The sequence below is a fragment of the Diabrotica undecimpunctata genome, chromosome 2 (genome assembly GCF_040954645.1).
Source record: "Diabrotica undecimpunctata isolate CICGRU chromosome 2, icDiaUnde3, whole genome shotgun sequence".
Lineage (NCBI taxonomy): Eukaryota > Metazoa > Arthropoda > Insecta > Coleoptera > Chrysomelidae > Diabrotica > Diabrotica undecimpunctata.
In genome coordinates, this window is record NC_092804.1 from 82,182,842 (window position 1) to 82,202,922 (window position 20,081).

The window sequence follows — 20,081 nt, forward strand, 5'->3', positions numbered from 1 at the left end:
TTTTTAGCTTCCTCTTCTTCTTTTAGTACCCTGTCCGATTATCGAACGTTAGCGATCATATTGGCAATAATAACTTTGTTTATCGCATTTTGAAACAGATTAGCGGATGTCTTTTGATACTACCCTCGGATATTTCGGAGCCAGTATGTTCTTCTTCGGCCTGGGCCACTTCTTCCGGCGATCTTGCCCTGTATTATGAGCGTGTAGAAGGTTGTACCCCTTTGGATGTCTCATTACAGTCATGCTTAAATGTTAATAAAGAGCCATGACGCAGTTAAAATTTCGAGGCTGACGAGTATGGTCCGCCTTTTCTATTGAATTCTCCCAGATATTCAACAAATAGTGCACATTAATTTTTCGATTTTTAAAGTGCTTTGTCTTCTTCGTTTCCTAGGGTACATATGATGCCATTTGGAACCTACGATAAACTGTAAATCTTGTATATTCATGTAAACTTAATGAGCACATTATAATATCCATAGGGGTGGTTAAGTCTCAAAATTTATTTATCGTATTACATAAATTCGTGGACTCTTTAGATGGCAAGTTAATAATCATGTGATCTTAAAGCTTTATGATAGACACGATTAACTGCTTTGCATAAGAGTTATGCATTTCATTGCTATAAAAAAATATTATGTAACGTTATAAACGTTACATCTCTATTAATTTATATTTAAATAATTATTTCATTTTAATTTGTTTATTAATTTATTAATTTCTTTATCTTCAGTTTAATTTTTACTATTTTTTATTTATAAAAGTAGTTGGCACCCTCTCTCTTTTTGTTCGGCAGACTATTCTGTTCCGTGTTGACAGACAAGCTAGTTTCATGATATCTATAGCAACATCCTATGACATCTGTGCTAACTTCATTCAGTCTCCCACTTTCTGTCAAAACAACTTTTCTGTAGTGGGATTATTTTTTGCCTCTTTTTGAAATTTATAAAAGAAGGCAAAAATTATTATAAGACTCATTTTTATGGTCTACAAATTCTCTTGGGGTAAGTACTTTCATTGTGATATTTATTATATAATTCTGACCGCATTTCCAATGTAACCTTACTTTCTTTCGAAAGCACATTTTTTTTTTCTGATATATGCATTAGGACTCTTTAACAGAATTTAACTAAGTAGTAACATTCATATTTCATTTTATCTGTGCCATACGCTATTTGTTTAAGTGTAATTTTGTAAGATGGCAAGGAAGTTAAACCTTTCTTTTTGATGTGTTTCTAATGCAAGTTGTTCCTTATCCTTTTAGTTTATTGGTTTACTGGACAGTTTACTGGACATTTTATTGGTTTATTGGACTGAGAACTCAGGTTCAATCCCTAGTTTAAGACAAGACGAACTCACCCTTGAGATACTGAGCTAGGCAAGGTATAGACGATAAGCTCCCATGGTTGATTGAGGTATTATTTTTACAATAGTACTTCAAATCTCTTTGGTAGTCTTATCGTTACAATTAAACAAACGTGAATTACCATTATCTTTTTGATATTGAATGAGATCTATATTTATTGATTTATAAATTTAAGTTTAAGAGTATTAGTTTGAATATGCAATATTTTAAAATCAATATGTTGTTTTGTCAGATGTTTAGCACGTGTAGAATCGGTTATATTATGATTAAAGCTTCCTTTATATTTATCAATTCTAATTTTAAAATTTAAAAACATTCACATTTATTGTTGAAACATAGTGAAATATGATTGTAAGATATTTAGCATATTATTTTCTATTCTTTATTATAAACTTATTATTAATTACTACTATTCGTAACGTACTACGGTACTAATAATGATACTACTATTATACAATTATACGCGATAAATCTTTGGAAGAGGATAGTAATATTTTCCACTTTTTACCGTATTTGCATGAACTTCACCAGAAGGTTTACATACTTCTAGTTTAAACTAAATCTATTCAAATATATTTTATATTTCTGTTCTGTAAAAAAATTCGTAAGTTTATTATTTTCGCATACAACGAGATTTTTACAATTTTCTATTATTGCCTACATAAATTCATATGGTGTGGTAGGTACAAGAAAAGTATCTTAGTATGTATAGTTATTTGCCGAGTCAAGGATATTGGGGAAATTGAAAAGATTCTACGGAATGGGCACCATGTAGACCAGTTCGTGAAGCAAAACAAGTTCGATAAAAATACAATATACTCTCGATAATGTGTCACTCCATAGTCGGAAGTGAAGGATAATTATTATTCTTAAATCGTATATTGTTTTAGTTTTTTTAAATATCCTTAGGAGTAAGACACTTGCTGTGTATAGTCCTTTATTCTGCTTAGTTTTTACGAATATGCCTGAAAGGAACAATTTGTTTTACAGGAAGCTAAATTCAACGTCCTTGAAAGGTTGGACAACGGAGAATGTGCGATAAAGGTTTTAAGAACAGAGCAAGTAGACAATGTAAGTTGGATTTGAGATCACGATGTTCAACGAAGAAACACAAGCTGGAAGTTTTAGACTTTTTTATAGTCCAGCTCATTTTTTCTACAATTTTTGCCTCGAATAGGCCAAACAAACGAACAGTGTATATATAAATTTAAAATATAATAAGTATTGTTTATATATATATATATATATATATATATATATATATATATATATATATATATATATATATATATATGTAATTAAAGTGCTTATTGAGAATAGCGAAGATATCCGAAACGTTTTAAGCGTTAGTATATACAGTGTAGGTAAAAGTTTATGGTCGGTATGGACCTTACGCGAGATGGAGTGAGAAACATTGTTTAAAAAGAGAGAGGTATATTAGGTCCGCCCTTTATATCGTCGAAAATGTATTAGTGGAAATAATAAAAGAGAGGAAGTTCAACGTTGCCAAACTTATTGGTTTTATTTGACCTGTTGTCTTTTTAGCATTTGAAAAATTTTCTAAGATAATCAAATTTGGGCGAATTGATTTAAATGGCAGCTTACTGTTTTTAAAATTTTGATTTCCACTTCGGAAATCGTTTTATATAAACAAAATTTATTCATGTTTCGTATTTTAAGAACGATTTCCGAATTGGAAATCTAAACATTAAAATAAGCTTATTTTAAAGTCACATTGTGCCTTATTCCCAATAAAAATAATAAACTGCATTATCGCGTCGCGTCGCGGTGTCAAAGTGACACACTTTGATTTTAATACTGTGGTAACTAGTAGAGGTGGGTCGTTGATGTTTTTATCGTGAACGCAACTGAACCGTTTTTCCTAAGCAAGTAACTAGTTGAAAAACTAGTTAAATTATTCAACTAGTTGATTGTTTAACACTAGTTTCAAGAAAGAGAGTACATAAACAAACATATTGGCTATTATCGTTTATGTATATATGTATTGAAGTGAAAGAAACTAATGAAGGATATATTTATTATAACTTGAAAAATAAATTAAACAATACAAATAGTAAAATGTCCAATTAATTCATAAAAAATACACCACTTAAGTCATCTTTATCGGTTTCTTTTTCTTGTGCTGGTTGATTTTCAATAGTACAATCTTCTTTTTCCTTAATTATAGAACTAACCAGCTTCTTAACTCTTTCTTCTTTTGTTTTTTAGCTTAATTTTTATCAGAAAATCTCTGCATTTTAAATCGTGAATCCATAAATGTACATAATGACAATGTGCCACTCTGTTCTATCATTCTAAATCTTTCTTCTAACTCGATTTTAGTAATTGTACTACGTCGGATACTATGGATGTAAGGGTATTTTTCTAAAATTTTATTGCAAGATTCTTGCGGGAAACGTACTATAACAATCACTGAACTGTCGAAGTATTTTTGGCCTCTTATTGTACTTTTTATTTCTTCAAAAGGCCTTAAAATTTGGGAAAGTTAAGAATAAATAATCCAGTCTTCATTATTTAGATTTGGCTAGTCTGTATTAACTAATACCAATGCAGAACGGATTGCCTCTTCTAACTCAGTCATTCTTTTTAACATATAATAGATGAAGTTTTCAAGTCTTGGATTGGCCGTTTGGGAACTTTGTTATGTTGTAATTGATACTTTTAAAGCCTTTCTGAAGATGAGGTACTTTTTTTGAAATGTGTTTTTTGTTGAAATGTCGGAAAAAACGACTTTTTTATTTTACGACTTTCTATTTGTACACAACAGCATTTAAGTGCGTCCTTCACCAATACATTTAACGTATGAGCAAAACCATTTTAAATGTTTCCATCCCAAAACATCTTTAATAGCTTTGACCATATTTGAGGCATTATCAGTTACTGCAAAATTTACTTTTCCTTTTAGACCCCACTGATTAATAATTTCACTAATTTCAAAAGCGATCTTTTCTGAATTATGGTTTCCAGAAAAATGGCAGCAGCCTAATAAAACCGTTTTAAATTTTAAATTTTCGGTTAAATAATGTCCTGTTAATGCGATGTAACTCTCAGTTACTCCAGATGTCCAGAGGTCAATAGTAATATAGATATTTTCTACTTCTTTAACAACTTGTGCTCTAATAATTTGCTCAGGTTTGATATAACATTCCTGAAGTAATCAACCTGACAAAGTTTTTCTTGTTGGCAGTTTATATCCAGGAATCCACCCTGCAAACTTTTTAAAAGCTTGTTCTTTAACTATGGAAAACGGATGAAACGAGTATTTGCATAGGTTCAGTAAATCCATATCTATTTGTATCTTTTGTCCTAAACTAATCTTTTTCTTAATGGAAGTATCCATCACCTTTTGACGCTTGAGTGGCGGTGGCAGTATGTCAGTACTTGTAGTAGAAGTAGTCGGAACGGACAGAAATGCATCAGGAGAAGATTCAATGATTTCAATATTCAGAAAGTGGAGCATAAAAGCATCTTCTATAAATGTGCATTTTTTGAAAATAAAATTATTATTCTTATACTAGGTAAATAATTTTGACTTGGAAAAAGACTTCTTAATTGAATATTTACAATAAATAAATGCTTTGACGAACTATCAATAAAAATTTGAAATCGAAAATGCAGATCAATCGAAAGTCGAAACTCACTCATTAATCAGAATATCTAGTTATTTTATTTTCAACGTCGACCGATCGCCCGACTGTCCACCGTCCCGAAAGAGTCGCATGTTATTTTTAGTTTTGTAGTAGTCTCTCAGATTATCTAATCGTCCTCGTCGACGTAAAATATTCGTTGCTCCTGTGTGTACGTCTACACAAAACGTAGTTTTTTCCATCAACCATCAACTAGTTGGCTTACCAGTGAGAAACCGTAGATTTGTTAACGACAAATAAGAAATGAAAATGTGGGGATTTTCTGATAAAAATGAAGTTAAAAAATAAAAAAAAAAGAGTTAAGAAGCAGGTTACTTCTATAAATAAAGAAAAAGAAGATTGTACTATTGAAAATCAACCATTACAAGAAAAAGAAACCGATAAATATGACTTAAGTCCATGGTGTATTTTTAATGAATTAATTGGACATGACTCATCTAAACGTACAAATATATCGAGAGCTATAAAAGAAGTCAACATGTATTTGTCTGATGTTGTATTACCCAGAATAAATTCGAACGGAGATTGGAACTGTCCATTACAGTGATGGAAAAACCATAGCCATGTATATCCTAACTTAACCACTATATTCATAAAATATTGTAATATTGTAGCAACATCCGTTCCTTGTGAACACATGTTCAAAATCTGGTTAATTTTAAATAAAAGAAGAACACGGTTAACAACAAGTAAACTGGAAAAACTTGTTTTTAAATGTTAATTTAGACGATTTAATAATAATGTGTAATGTAAATGTAAGTACTATTTACCATTTGTATTATTTAATTTATTTTTCAAGTTATAATGAATAATCCTTCGTTAGTTACTTTCACTTCAATACATATACACATAAACGAAAATAGCCAATATGTTTGTTTATGTACTCGCTTATTTGAATCTACTGTTAAATAATCAACTAGTTGAATAATTTAACCAGTTACTTGTTTATGAAAAACGGTTCAGTTTCGTTAACGATAAAAACTTACATGACCCACCTCTAAAATACATAGCATAGCGTTCAACCTGACTCCTATGCAGTTTACGATTGAAGAGGATGAATGAATGGTGATGTTGCCAAAATTATCTTGTTTTATTGGAAATTAGGTTACCATTTCATCAAATAATAATGCAAATCTGTAAATTTCTCAAGGATTTAAGAAATTTTGTACCAGTATTTGTGTCAATTTGCTTTTAATATCATCATTCAGTTTTGAATGGTAATACAACCGCGCCACTGATCGCCAATTTTTTTAATAATTTTTTAATTTTTGTAATAATGCAACCTTGCCGCTGTTTCTTAGGTATAAGCTGGATCGGAAATAATCGTCTCACTAATGGGCGTCTATGAGAAATGTGGAGGGGAGACCAAGGGGAAATATGATTGTTATCTTTGTTTATTTGCTGAAAATATGATTTTATATCTGTGTTAGATGTTACCTACACCGTATGGATATATATATATATATATATATATATATATATATATATATATATATATATATATATGTATATATATATATATAAGAATAAGAAAAAAGAAGTACTTGTGACTCGTTTGGAACAAATATATAACTGTTTTGGATGGGTTGGAGTCAATAATAGGGCTATTGGTTAACTATTTTTTTAATCTCGAGCTTTCAATTGTGTTTACAATTATTATCAAGAGCTAAAAAAGACAAAATACATACAAGGTTGAACTAAAAAGAAAAAATAATTTTTGTTAACTTACCAAATAAAAATTAGTTTGGTAAGTAAAAAATCACTGCTTACATGTTCAAAATATTTTATATAAAAATGTTTTGATCTAACAAATGTTTCTCCGAAAATTTCTATAATTTTGAAAACATTTTTTTAATATAAAAATAATTGAATTTATAAATAAGTTCAAATAGCAACCAATTACAAATAGCCTCAATGTCATAAATGCCAACATAAAATTTTTATTCTTGACAATTATATTGCCAAAAGTAAAACTTAGTTTAAACATTCTTTTTTGTTTAGTAACAAAAAGAAGAAGATTTATTCACCCTTGACAGATGTCTGAAAGAATGTGATAGATATATGGAGAATTGAATATGACATTTTACAATTTTTATATATAAATCATAAAGAAAGAATATAATTATATATTTTACTTAAATTTTGAATCTCAGATCTTTTGTTTAAACTCTTATCATTTTTGCTAATACAAACCATTTCCAAAAAAGTCCTTTTAAATTTATTACTTTCACTACATAAAATTTTAATGTTATCAAAATCCATAATATGGTCTTTATCGATTACATGTTCTGCCAAAGCACAAGATGGTTTTTTAATTCTGCAATCACTTTTGTGAGAAATAATGCGATTTGAAAGATTTCTTCCGGTCTCACCAACATATTCAGCCTCACACTGAGTACAACTAATGCTGTATACTAAATTCGTTTTTTCAAATTTGTCTATAGGATATTTAGTTTTAGAATATAAAGATGAAATAGTTTTGATGTTCTTTGTTGCTATTTTTATATTGTCAATAACCTTTAGTGTTTGTATTAATTTAGGTGTTAATGATGGTATAAAAGGTAGTGAATGATAATAGATGTTCTGATTGTTAGATACAATGTTTTGAGATTGAGCAAAAAATGGTGTTAAATTATTTATATTACCAATATTAGAAAAAAGCATCCTATGTAGCATATCTGGAGGATAAGATAATTGAAAACTCTTATCCTCCAGATATGCTACATAGGATGCTTTTTTCTAATATTGGTAATATAAATAATTTAACACCATTTTTTGCTCAATCTCAAAACATTGTATCTAACAATCAGAACATCTATTATCATTCACTACCTTTTATACCATCATTAACACCTAAATTAATACAAACACTAAAGGTTATTGACAATATAAAAATAGCAACAAAGAACATCAAAACTATTTCATCTTTATATTCTAAAACTAAATATCCTATAGACAAATTTGAAAAAACGAATTTAGTATACAGCATTAGTTGTACTCAGTGTGAGGCTGAATATGTTGGTGAGACCGGAAGAAATCTTTCAAATCGCATTATTTCTCACAAAAGTGATTGCAGAATTAAAAAACCATCTTGTGCTTTGGCAGAACATGTAATCGATAAAGACCATATTATGGATTTTGATAACATTAAAATTTTATGTAGTGAAAGTAATAAATTTAAAAGGACTTTTTTGGAAATGGTTTGTATTAGCAAAAATGATAAGAGTTTAAACAAAAGATCTGAGATTCAAAATTTAAGTAAAATATATAATTATATTCTTTCTTTATGATTTATATATAAAAATTGTAAAATGTCATATTCAATTCTCCATATATCTATCACATTCTTTCAGACATCTGTCAAGGGTGAATAAATCTTCTTCTTTTTGTTACTAAACAAAAAAGAATGTTTAAACTAAGTTTTACTTTTGGCAATATAATTGTCAAGAATAAAAATTTTATGTTGGCATTTATGACATTGAGGCTATTTGTAATTGGTTGCTATTTGAACTTATTTATAAATTCAATTATTTTTATATTAAAAAAATGTTTTCAAAATTATAGAAATTTTCGGAGAAACATTTGTTAGATCAAAACATTTTTATATAAAATATTTTGAACATGTAAGCAGTGATTTTTTACTTACCAAACTAATTTTTATTTGGTAAGTTAACAAAAATTATTTTTTCTTTTTAGTTCAACCTTGTATGTATTTTGTCTTTTTTAGCTCTTGATAATAATTGTAAACACAATTGAAAGCTCGAGATTAAAAAAATAGTTAACCAATAGCCCTATTATTGACTCCAACCCATCCAAAACAGTTATATATATATATATATATATATATATATATATATATATATATATATATATATTATTATGATTGTTTATTTTGACTTTAATCTTAGTTTATTGAGCCAATAAAAAAGAATTATAACTTATTTGTTATCAAAAGTAAAATAATCCTTATATTACCTGTGTTCGATGGATTCAAAAGATTTTCTAGTTGTCTTTTATCGGGAGAGAGAAGAAAGGATAAGAATACAAATATATTATATTACAAAGATTTCCGTTTCTTTATTTTATATGAACGAATAAAACAATTATTAAATTCTGTCGTTATCTTATCAATCAGCATACAAGAAAATAAATCAAATTTTTATAATAATAAGATTATAAAGCTACATACATTTATATTACGTGAAAACCAATTTTACTTAAAATTTTCTTTACTTGAAACAAGAAACAACAAAACTTTAAACTTTTGATTAGCCTAACAAAACCTCAGTTCTTAAATTTGAATGCTAATGACCATGATGTCAAACCGATCCTTCACAGATATAAAATTCAATTGTACAAACACTTACAGCTTATTTTCTTCTTGAGTTGTATGTTGGAACATACCTCAACGATGTGATCTCTCCTCTTTGGCACCTCGGCTCCTTCTTAACGTCTCTGCAAACCTCCTGCAGACTACACAAAAAACACCTGATTCACTTCTCCAAACTCAGCTACTTATTTATGACACCAGGACCTCCTTTTGTCAACTTGATGCCGTAAGAATACTTTAACATATACTTTATAAAATGCCCACGGTAGATACAAGAACCTCTTTTAATCTACTTGTTATCTCCTTCTGCAAACTATTCATTTCTTTTCGTTACGCCGGTATCCAAACTCACGAACCACACCCTATCTTGAGACAAACGACTGTTTCCTTTCGATGACCAAAATATAACTAACTCCACCGGTCTCTTGATCGGCTCAAAAATTCCCATTTAAAAACGACCGTCCAATCAAAAGCTCAAATTGTGTTTACCATGATTTTGGAAAAGCCTAATTTCGGTTTCAGAGAAAAACTAAATAGCTTACTTTAAAAACATATTTCAAAAGATTAGAATATGGTCATTTAATACTCGACTATACAAACAATGAAAAGATTAACTAAGACAGGTAAAATTTCTTCTAATTCTAAACAAAGGTTTTTTTGATAATTTTGTTTGAAACGGAAAAAGGTCGTTTGCCAAACAAATTTCTATTCTTATCTACACTAAATCTTATCTTAAATTACTATATACATTTTTGTTTATAACGATATCTTAAAATTTTATTCCGATGGATATTTTTATTTATTTTTCTTTGGTTGGGAAAATATAAATATAAATATATATATATATATATATATATATATATATATATATATATATATATATATAATGGCTATACACCCCAGTGTGGGGTTAAACCGCAAATGCTTTCTAGATCCGATTTCTTAAGTGGATCAGTCTTTTTTGTTTATCTTATCTTCTTGACAATATCTCTCCATTTTTTCCTGTCTCTAGTTCTTCCTCTCCATTCTCTGACTCCTGCCCTTTGGAGGTCTTCTTCAACTTCTTGCAGCCACTTTGATCTCGGTCTTCCCCTTCTCTTTTTTCCTCCTGGATTCCATTCCATCATTGCGTATGTCACTGCCTCATCGCCTGCTCGCCAAATGTGACCTAACCATCTAACTCTGCATTGCTTTATTTTAGTTACGATGTCTTCCTTAAGTTCTTCCTTAATTTCTGCATTTGTTCTGCTTCTATATTCATTTTGCTCTGTTCTGATTGGTCCTAGTATGGTTCTCATAATCTTTCTCTCTGCTATTCTTAAGTCTTCTTCATCTTTTTTAACCATCGTCATTGTTTCTCCTGCATATAATAATATTGGCCTAATTATGGTGTTATAAATGCTCATCTTACTTTTTTTAGTCAGTGTTTTGCTTTTAAGTAATGTTTTGTTTGCAAAATAAGCTTTATTCGCTGCTAATATTTTTTCTTTTATTTCGGATTTCCTTTCTCCGGATTTACTTATTGTAACTCCTAGGTATTTGAAGTATTCTACTTCTTCAAACTCAGAACTTCCTATTTTGATTTTTTCTTTCATTGGTTTTTTCCCTAATCTTAATATTTTTGTCTTTTCTTGATTTAATCTTAGCCCCATTACCTCCCCTTTCTCTCTTATTTCTTCTAGCATTTCTTTCATTATTTTTCTGTTCTTTGCAATAATAGCAATATCGTCTGCATATGCAATTATTTGACCACCTCTTGTTCTGAGATTTCCTTTATTTATATTTCGTAGTACATATTCTAATGCTAGATTAAATAGCGTTGTTGATAAGGCATCTCCTTGTTTCATCCCTTTATTTATAATGAATTCCTCTGTCTCTCCTCTTTGTGTCTTTATGCTTATTTTTGTAGTTCTCATTGTCATTTCTATTAATTTTCTGAGTTTATGTGGGATTTTTAATTTTTTAAGTGCTATCATTAATTCGTTCCTTTTAATTGAATCAAATGCCTGTTTGAAGTCTATGAATAACATTTCCAATTCTAATTTATACTCGTTTGCTTTTTCCATTATTTGTTTTATTGTGTGTATTGCATCTATTGTAGATCTTCCTTCTGTGAATCCACATTGGTACTGTCCTACTGTCTTCTTTGTGATCTTTGATAACCTCTTTTTTATTATTGATGTCAATATTTTATATGTTGTATTTAGTAACGTTATTCCTCTATAATTTTCACAGATTTGTTGGTCTCCCTTTTTATGTATTGTTATGATCTGCCCTACCTCCCAGTCCGCTGGCATTTTCTCTTCTTTCCATATATTTTTCAATAGTGCCAGTATTTTTCCTCTTAGTTCCCTTCCCCCGTAAATATATATATATATATATATATATATATATATATATATATATATATATATATATATATATATATATATATACAGTAGACTCCCTCTATAACGAGAACTGAAATGGCAGACTAATTACCTCGTTATAAGCGGACCTCGTTATATCCAACAACAATAATACTGTGCATACATATGAATATGTAGTTTTCTAAAACATTAACTTTCTATATTGAAGCCATTCGGAGCAATATAAGATGCTAATAAATATTGTTTGAATGGCGTTTTTGAAAAAAAGTTGTTTACTATTATTGTCAATGAAATACATTAAAACAAAAAAGAGTTGTATACTTTTATTGTCAATGATATACGTAAAAACAAAAAATATGTATTGTGTAAATCTGTATAAAGCGTATTTTCAAGAGTAATATAAACTACTTCGTCTGCAATTGGAAGAAGTCTGTCATTTTTGACTGCTTTAAATTGTTCAGTATTCTATCTATCATATTTTCTAAAGATGTGAAACAGTTTTATGCTTCTTCATTTGCGTTTTTTCTTTGGATAAAGTTTCTGACAACCTTTAAAACACTTTCCATATCTTGTCTATTAGGACCTATATTATTAGGTGTGAATGGTCAACCCCCTACAATGACACTTGTGAATCATAAATTGTAAAAATCATAAATTGTAAGAAGTTTATTGCGGACGGCAGTTAAAAAGGGTATTTATTTATAGCTACGGTCGGGTCAAAACGTAAAAAAACACGTTTTTCAATCTTATTTTCTCTCGTTATAAGCAAATTTACCTCGCTATAGAGGGTTATAGTTCAATAGAAATTTCACGTTACATCTAATGTACCTCGTTATAAGCGAAAACTCGTAATAACCGTGTTCGTTATAGAGGGAGTATACTGTATATATATATATATATATATATATATATATATATATATATATTTACACATAAGTTAAATATTGCATTAAATTTTAAGTCGGGAGACATCTCTTGGATAGTGAATTAGGTGAACTACAAATTCAAAGCCTCTTACTAGAGGCCCGACTTCTAGAACACCTCCAAATGTTAATCCTAATTAATTACATCCAAGATTGTATCCTCACCACAGATGGAAAGCAGTTACTTTATGACAGTAATCATTTTCCTAGTTTAATATCTGAAAAATCAGAAAAACATTTTGACACCTCTAATAAATGGAACATTCCTAATGCCAACTGGGACGACTTTCGATTATATACTCAAATCAAACTAAATCAGCTTCAGTTATCAGAAGATATAGATGAAAATATTGCCGCTTTCAATAACTGTATAATCTCCGCTACTGAAGAAATATTGGACAAACACCAATTTCGTCGTCTCGTAAAACAACACCTTGCTGAAATAAAAGGTGCTCTCTGGCTATACAACAAAGTAAGGCAGCGATAAATAAATACCGCAGAAACAGTCCTAAAGCAAATCTAATCAACTTAAAAAAACTAAGAGCAAAATCTATGTGAATAAATAAAGCAAAAAGACTTCTGTAAAAAACACGCCTCGTCCTTAAATACTGACACTCCTAGCCAAATTTGAAAAAAAATTAAACGCATTACAGGAAAGAAAACTTATTCAAGAATTTCTGCCATACTCAACAGCAAGGTCACTTGTAGTCAACAAATTGTTAACATTTTGGGTAATAATTTTTATGAGAAAACTTATTTCAAATTGGCAGCTTTCCATATCTACTTATCTGAACTCCAGTTTCCGCTATTGGAAATAATGATGAGATCTTTGTCTTAGTTTATTATAACTTGATTTTATAGTAATAAATATTTAGTAATTTTTTCATGCTTGATATTGATAAATCATAATATCAATCGTTTTTCACTCAGTTTAAAACTGATAGTTTTTTTTTTCAGCTTGACAGATAGCTTTAGAATATTTATATAATAGATATTTAAAACAAACCTAGAAAGAACATTGAAAGTGGTGTAAAAAATCTTGAATGTAATCGATATAATTTATCAAAAATAATATATTTTTATATTCTACCCTTTCCTTCTACTCAACGACTGGACTAAAAGGGCCAAGATGAGGGGAAATACCCCTTATTGAAAGCTACTCCATCACATATTCTAACAATGAGAATGTTGTACTGATATAACCGAGAAATGAGATGATAAGGGATACGCGAATGAATATGCGAGATATACAGATGAGATTTTTATTCAGAAATGGTGGCTGTGGTTTTATCACAAAAAAATATATTAAATCACGGCTGCCTTTGAACTCGCACAATTTGTTTAACCAAGTATCTATGCAGTAGTTGAGTAGTAGAACCACGTCAAACAAATCGGAGATATATTTCTGGTTTTAATATAAATATGAATACGGACTTCTAGTAACCTAATTTAAGTCATATCAGAATGGAATATACGGTAATAAATATCTAAATATTATTTTAAAATAAAGGCATAATCCTTAAATTAAATACATATTTTCATCACAAAAACGCGTTTTTTGACTCACATTTACCTTTAAATTTTATTTAAATAACTAACATATATGAAGTACATACAGTAATATTTTGTAGCAGCACAAAGCTCATGCCAATACGTTGGGTAACAAATAACTGTAGCACAACAAACGTTGGTGATGTTTAAGGACACAAAATGAATGAGGTTGCGTTCCTCAAAGTGTACGTGGTTCCTTGAACCATTCTTACTAGCTCAAAAATAAAAGAAAAACGGAAAAGAAGAAAAATTGGGGAGATGATAGCTATTACCATACTTAAACTTAAAATAATAATAAAAAAATTCCAAGATATAAGACTACAGGTGACGTTTTTGTATATCTCACAGAGCATCTCAAGAACACAAAAACAAAAACCACAATAAAATTGTTCCAGCATTTAAAACATACACCTACTACAACATCTGATCGTACAAAGATACAAAATTGGGTATGATTATATCATTATATTTTCCTACTAATAGAACAAGAAAAGCACCACGGTCTGTAAAATAAAAGTAAATATTGAAAATATTTTCTTATTTGAGAAATAAAACTTTGACGCATGCACTCGGACTACGAAACGGATAAAAAAACAAACTTATCATGGATTATTATAACGGAATGAACTATATCGCGATAGAATCTAAGTCAAACGAAAAAACTCAGCTGTTCGCTGTTTGAAAAACGTAGGTCAACATGTGAACGAAGTTTCACTGGTAAAGAATACAGGCCAGAGATACAGGTAAAAACAAAAACTTTTGGAAATACATATGAAAAAAGTAAACACATGGAAATAACTATGAAAGATCAAACCCCTGATGTTTAGGAGCTAAAAATGTGTAACAAATGAAGAGCATGGTCCATGGTCCACGTTTGGCTCCATTTATTGTAGCGACACAAAGCTCATGCCAACACGGCGGGGACAAATAAGTGTAGCACAACGCACAACAAACGTTGGTGGCAGTGCGAAACCACGACTTCAAGCGTTTATAGCCGATGCCGATACAAAAAAGTGTAATGTTATCAGTAATCATAGACCAGAGAACTAGGTATTTTCCTGTGATATTTGTTGATATAGGTATCTGACAACTGCTTTTGATAAATTTGGTGATAACAATATCTAATAAAGAAAATATGCAAAAGATTGAACGTCATTTTTTATTTATAAACAATATATTACCAATGTAAGATCGCTATTTGATTTTAAATAATAAAGGTGAAGACCAGTAAATATGGAAAAGTGACACAATTTTACTAAAAAGGCATAGAAAATCTTTTATAATGAAATGTTTGCAAAGTTGTTTTTGTTAGTTTGTTGCTTAATTGTGGCAAAAATAACTTCAAAAATTGGTGTTTTAAAAATAATTAATAACTTTTCTAAAAATGCACAAAAAATTTAATTTCACTTTAAAAATTTCACGAAGTTTTACTTATAGTTATTGCAAAATTGAAATTGTTTATCCCAAAAAGCTTTTATCTATAACGTTATTATGCGTAAGCTATTAGGTATACAGGAATACTGAAAACACTAGATTGAAGAAAAAGTCTTACTCTATCAAATTAAATCATGTAACGATTAAAAAGTTTATGCTAAATATTGTAAAAAAGTACTGTGATTTTAAGCTTATAAACAATTAAAATAACTTAGATGCAATAACATGTATCTATGTATGTATGTAAATCTAGACACAATGAGACGACTTAACGCCTTTGAAATGTGGACCTATAGAAGAATTATGAGGGTTTCCTGGGTAGATAGAGTTACGAACAATGAAGTACTGAGAAGAACAGGTAAAGAGAAGGAAGTTGAACTTACAATTAAAGAAAGAAAGCTACAGTATCTCGGACATGTGATGCGGGGCGAGAAGTATGACATCCTGCGACTCATAATACAAGGAAAGATAGATGGCAGAAGAAGCATCGGAAGAAGACGAATTTCATGGCTCAAGAACCTGAGAGAATGGTTTGGATGCAGCTCAAAACAACTTTTTAGAGCTACTGTAGCGGAGATGGTACCTGAAGAAGAAGAATAACATGTAGGAAACTAATTTGTTTGTATTAGTCATTTTGGCATTTTTACACGAATTCCAAAAAAACGTAATTTCATACGACCCTTAAAACCCGAGTTTACCCTTTTTTGTCAAAAATTATGCGGAGCTTTGTTTATAAACAAAGTTCCGCTTAATTTTTTGTTGATTTTGTTAATTAGCGAATTGTTTATTTACCCGAGTAATTTGTTTAAACAATTTAAAATCAATATTTATTGTGCAAAATTTAACCTAACTCCCTTATTATTATTAGTAAAAAAGGTTATGAATTAATAAGCAACTTAAATATTTCTTGAATTATACTTAATATTTTTATAATTACTATTTCTAAAAAACATTAAAAATATATTTTACACAAATTAATTGTTATAATATAACAAATAAAAATTATGGAACTAGTCTGTATATGTGTATATTATACATACTTAATTTTACATACTTTATTTTACTATTTTCATTTAGAATTACACAAATTTTATAACAATTAATTTGTTTAAAATATACTTGTAATATTTTTCGGTCAAGAAAAGTAGTTGTAAAAATAATAAGTATAATTCAAGAAAAATTTGCACGTATAGATTTGAATTTTAAATAAAAAAAAATTGATATTGACTATCTAATAATAACCCATTAAGTAGAAATATGGTTTTTTCTCCTTTTGAATTTCATTTGATTGATTCAGTCCATTTTAATTGATCTGTACGGAGTTTTTTCACTTGTTCCTTATTTAATTGTATATCCCTCTGTTCATGATTTGTTTGTTATAGCTTTGTTCGCGGAGAGAGTCCCTGACTAGTTTTCGACAATTTTCGGATAAATTAGGGATTATTGTTGTTCGCTAACGTGGTTAGTTTTTAGTTTCAAAGTTTAAATTCTCCGCGAACGATTTTTGGACATTTCTTACTTTTTGTAAATCCAAAACAGACCAAAGTTTCTAACCTTAACCAGAAACGTCATATTTTTGAAAACAAATGAAAAGGTCTGGTCTCTTAGATGATTGTATAAATTGAATCTCTATGTATTTAAATCATTTTAATATTAAGATATTAATATAAAACAAAAAATAACCTTATTCGACGTTCTAAAAGTGGTCACCAACTTACCTATTCATTGTTAACATGTCTTCAATTTATCAAAAAACACGGTAAACTGCAAGTAAGTGTATTAGGTAAAAAAAATTAAAACATTGTAAAAGATCGTCAAAAACTGTATAAAAAAACTAAAAATTAGTTAACTAGATAATATTAAAAAAAATAAGAATATGGTCTGGAGCAATCAATGACTTTCCTCATGTTCATTTTTCCTCGTTTAGTACAGGAATTGTTATGTTTTCTCGTACAAGACGGAGACAAACAAAAACCTGACAATTTACAGTTTCTATAGCGCTTGTGCTGACTAAAAATTCACTCTAGTTTACATACGCAATGAACCTGTTTCTGACTGATCATGAACCAGTTAGAAAAACTCCGTGAACATCAAACTTTCTGTCGAAGTCCCGGATTTTTAACACCGCGAACGCTAAACACGCAACTGCGCATGCGAATCAGTCAGACACCAGTTATGAATTGTTTCCTGGAACAAAGCTTATATTGTTCAATAATCTTTCTGGTCGTATTTACTATCTTTAATTTGAATTAACCACAATTTTAGTTGAAACATGGTGAAACTACGTCTATTTTGACGTTCTATTTTCACTTCGGTAGTCATGGTCAAAATACAAATAAAATAAAATAAATCGAAATAGAATCTTCGAATTTGTATTTTGAGGAGGATTTCCAAATTGAAAACAAAAACAACAAAAAACCCTATTTTCAAATAAAATTATGGTTAATTTCCGTTGAAGATAGTAAATACCTTAATAATGTGAATATTACCTATTTTATCTTGGTCTTTGGGTTACCCTATCTTTTAATAATTGGTAATATTAGTTGTTTCTAGTTTTGATTATTTATATCAACAATAAGAAATTCTTCGGTATATGCTAGTTTTTTTAGTTTCTTAGGTATTTTAAATGATGATCTATTGTTGATCTTCTGCTTCTTAACGGGTTTGTTTTTTGTCTATTTTTTAGGTATTAGGTAAGTAGTTTTCGATTTTCGTTTTTTTTATCTCTCCATATACTTTGCTTACTATATTAACGATTGTAATGTCTCGATAGTCATCTTATTTAACTTTATCCTCGTTCTTGGATATAGTCTTTCAATAACTTTGTTTTCACTATTCAGGAGCGTGTTGTTTATTTAGGTATGTTTGGACGAATAACTTGTCACTATATTTTTTTATTAATTCTAGATGTATGACTCCAGGCAACGGTTCTCCATTTTTATAAACTTGTTACATTTTATATAATGTATTGTTTGCGCCAAAATTGTGGTCGCTCTCCTGTGAGTTCTTTAAAACATACTTATTGCACATTGTTGTGCTGTCACATATTTTTTCTTATGTGTCTGCATTTTCTTTAATATTATTAAATCTGTGTCAATACATTTACATCGTTCTTCGCTAATTTGTTTTTTTTTTTCTACAATTTTTCTGCGTTATCTTATTTGTGCTTTTTTATATGCTAGCTTCTATGTTTTTTCTTTTTATCTTTAAGGAGATTTCTGATTTCATCATATCACGCGTAACGTTTTTATGCAGATTTTGTTTTATTTTTTTTTTCTTCTTAATACACAGGTGATTTTTTAAATACTGCTCCTATATATTAAGATGGATACCCGCTTTTTTGTTTTTTTTTGTCACCTTAATAAATAAATGAACATAGTATTCCATATTTTCAGAGGTCTATACTTTCTTTGTGATTTCTATAGAAACTATCAGGTCCAGTTTTCGTATTTTTTTTAGTTCATGTCGCATTTTATTTGTCTTTTTCTAATTCTATAAATTTCTGCGTATAGATTTTTAGTGAGTGTTTTACTTGTTTCTTCCATTTTCGAATTAATTTCCTATTTAGAGAATTTGTATTGGTATTTTGGCAATATTGATATTTTTTTTTCTGTCAATAGGCTGTCAATGGATCAACTTCCTTTCAACGGTTCAACCTTACTTCTTTATCATAGCTTACGACTGGCACAAATTATAGTGAGCTAATAGATTAACCCAGTGGTAAATTGAGACGTAGTTTCTATTTATAAAAAATGGGTTTTCTATTGCTTTTCAAACCACTACGAGTAAATAAACTCTAACATCACAAGATGATAATGATGAGTGTATATATATATATATATATATATATATATATATATATATATATATATATATATATATATATATATATATTGATTTATAGTATCAGCAATCGGCCAGGAAATAAAACTCTATTTGTTCAGTCTCAATATTTCGTCACGATTTTGTGACTTCTTCAGGAGAAAACTGTAAATTTATTAGAATAATTAATGATTATATGTAAACAAAATGAATATTTTAATACTTACTACTTATTTTCTTATAGTTGTAAGTATTAAAATATTCATTTTGTTTACATATAATCATTAATTATTCTAATAAATTTACAGTTTTCGCCTGAAGAAGTCACAAAATCGTGACGAAATATTGAGACTGAACAAATAGAGTTTTATTTCCTGACCGATTGCTGATACTATAAAACAATATTTAAAACAGTACGGTCGAAAAAATAATTTGAAATATATATATATATATATATATATATATATATATATATATATATGTATATATATATATATATATATATGTATATATATGTATATATATATATATATATATATATATATATATATGTATATATATATATATATATATATATATATATATATATATATAGACTAAATTTTATTGTTTTTTCAT

The 20,081-nt window shown here is 28.9% G+C and overlaps 1 protein-coding gene across 2 annotated transcripts in view; it reads left to right on the forward strand.

Annotated features, from left to right (window-relative positions):
- The window catches only part of LOC140434695 (uncharacterized), a 647,172-nt gene that overhangs the window by 578,275 nt on the left and 48,816 nt on the right, over nucleotides 1–20,081 (forward strand). The gene's annotated exons all lie outside the window — the stretch shown is intronic.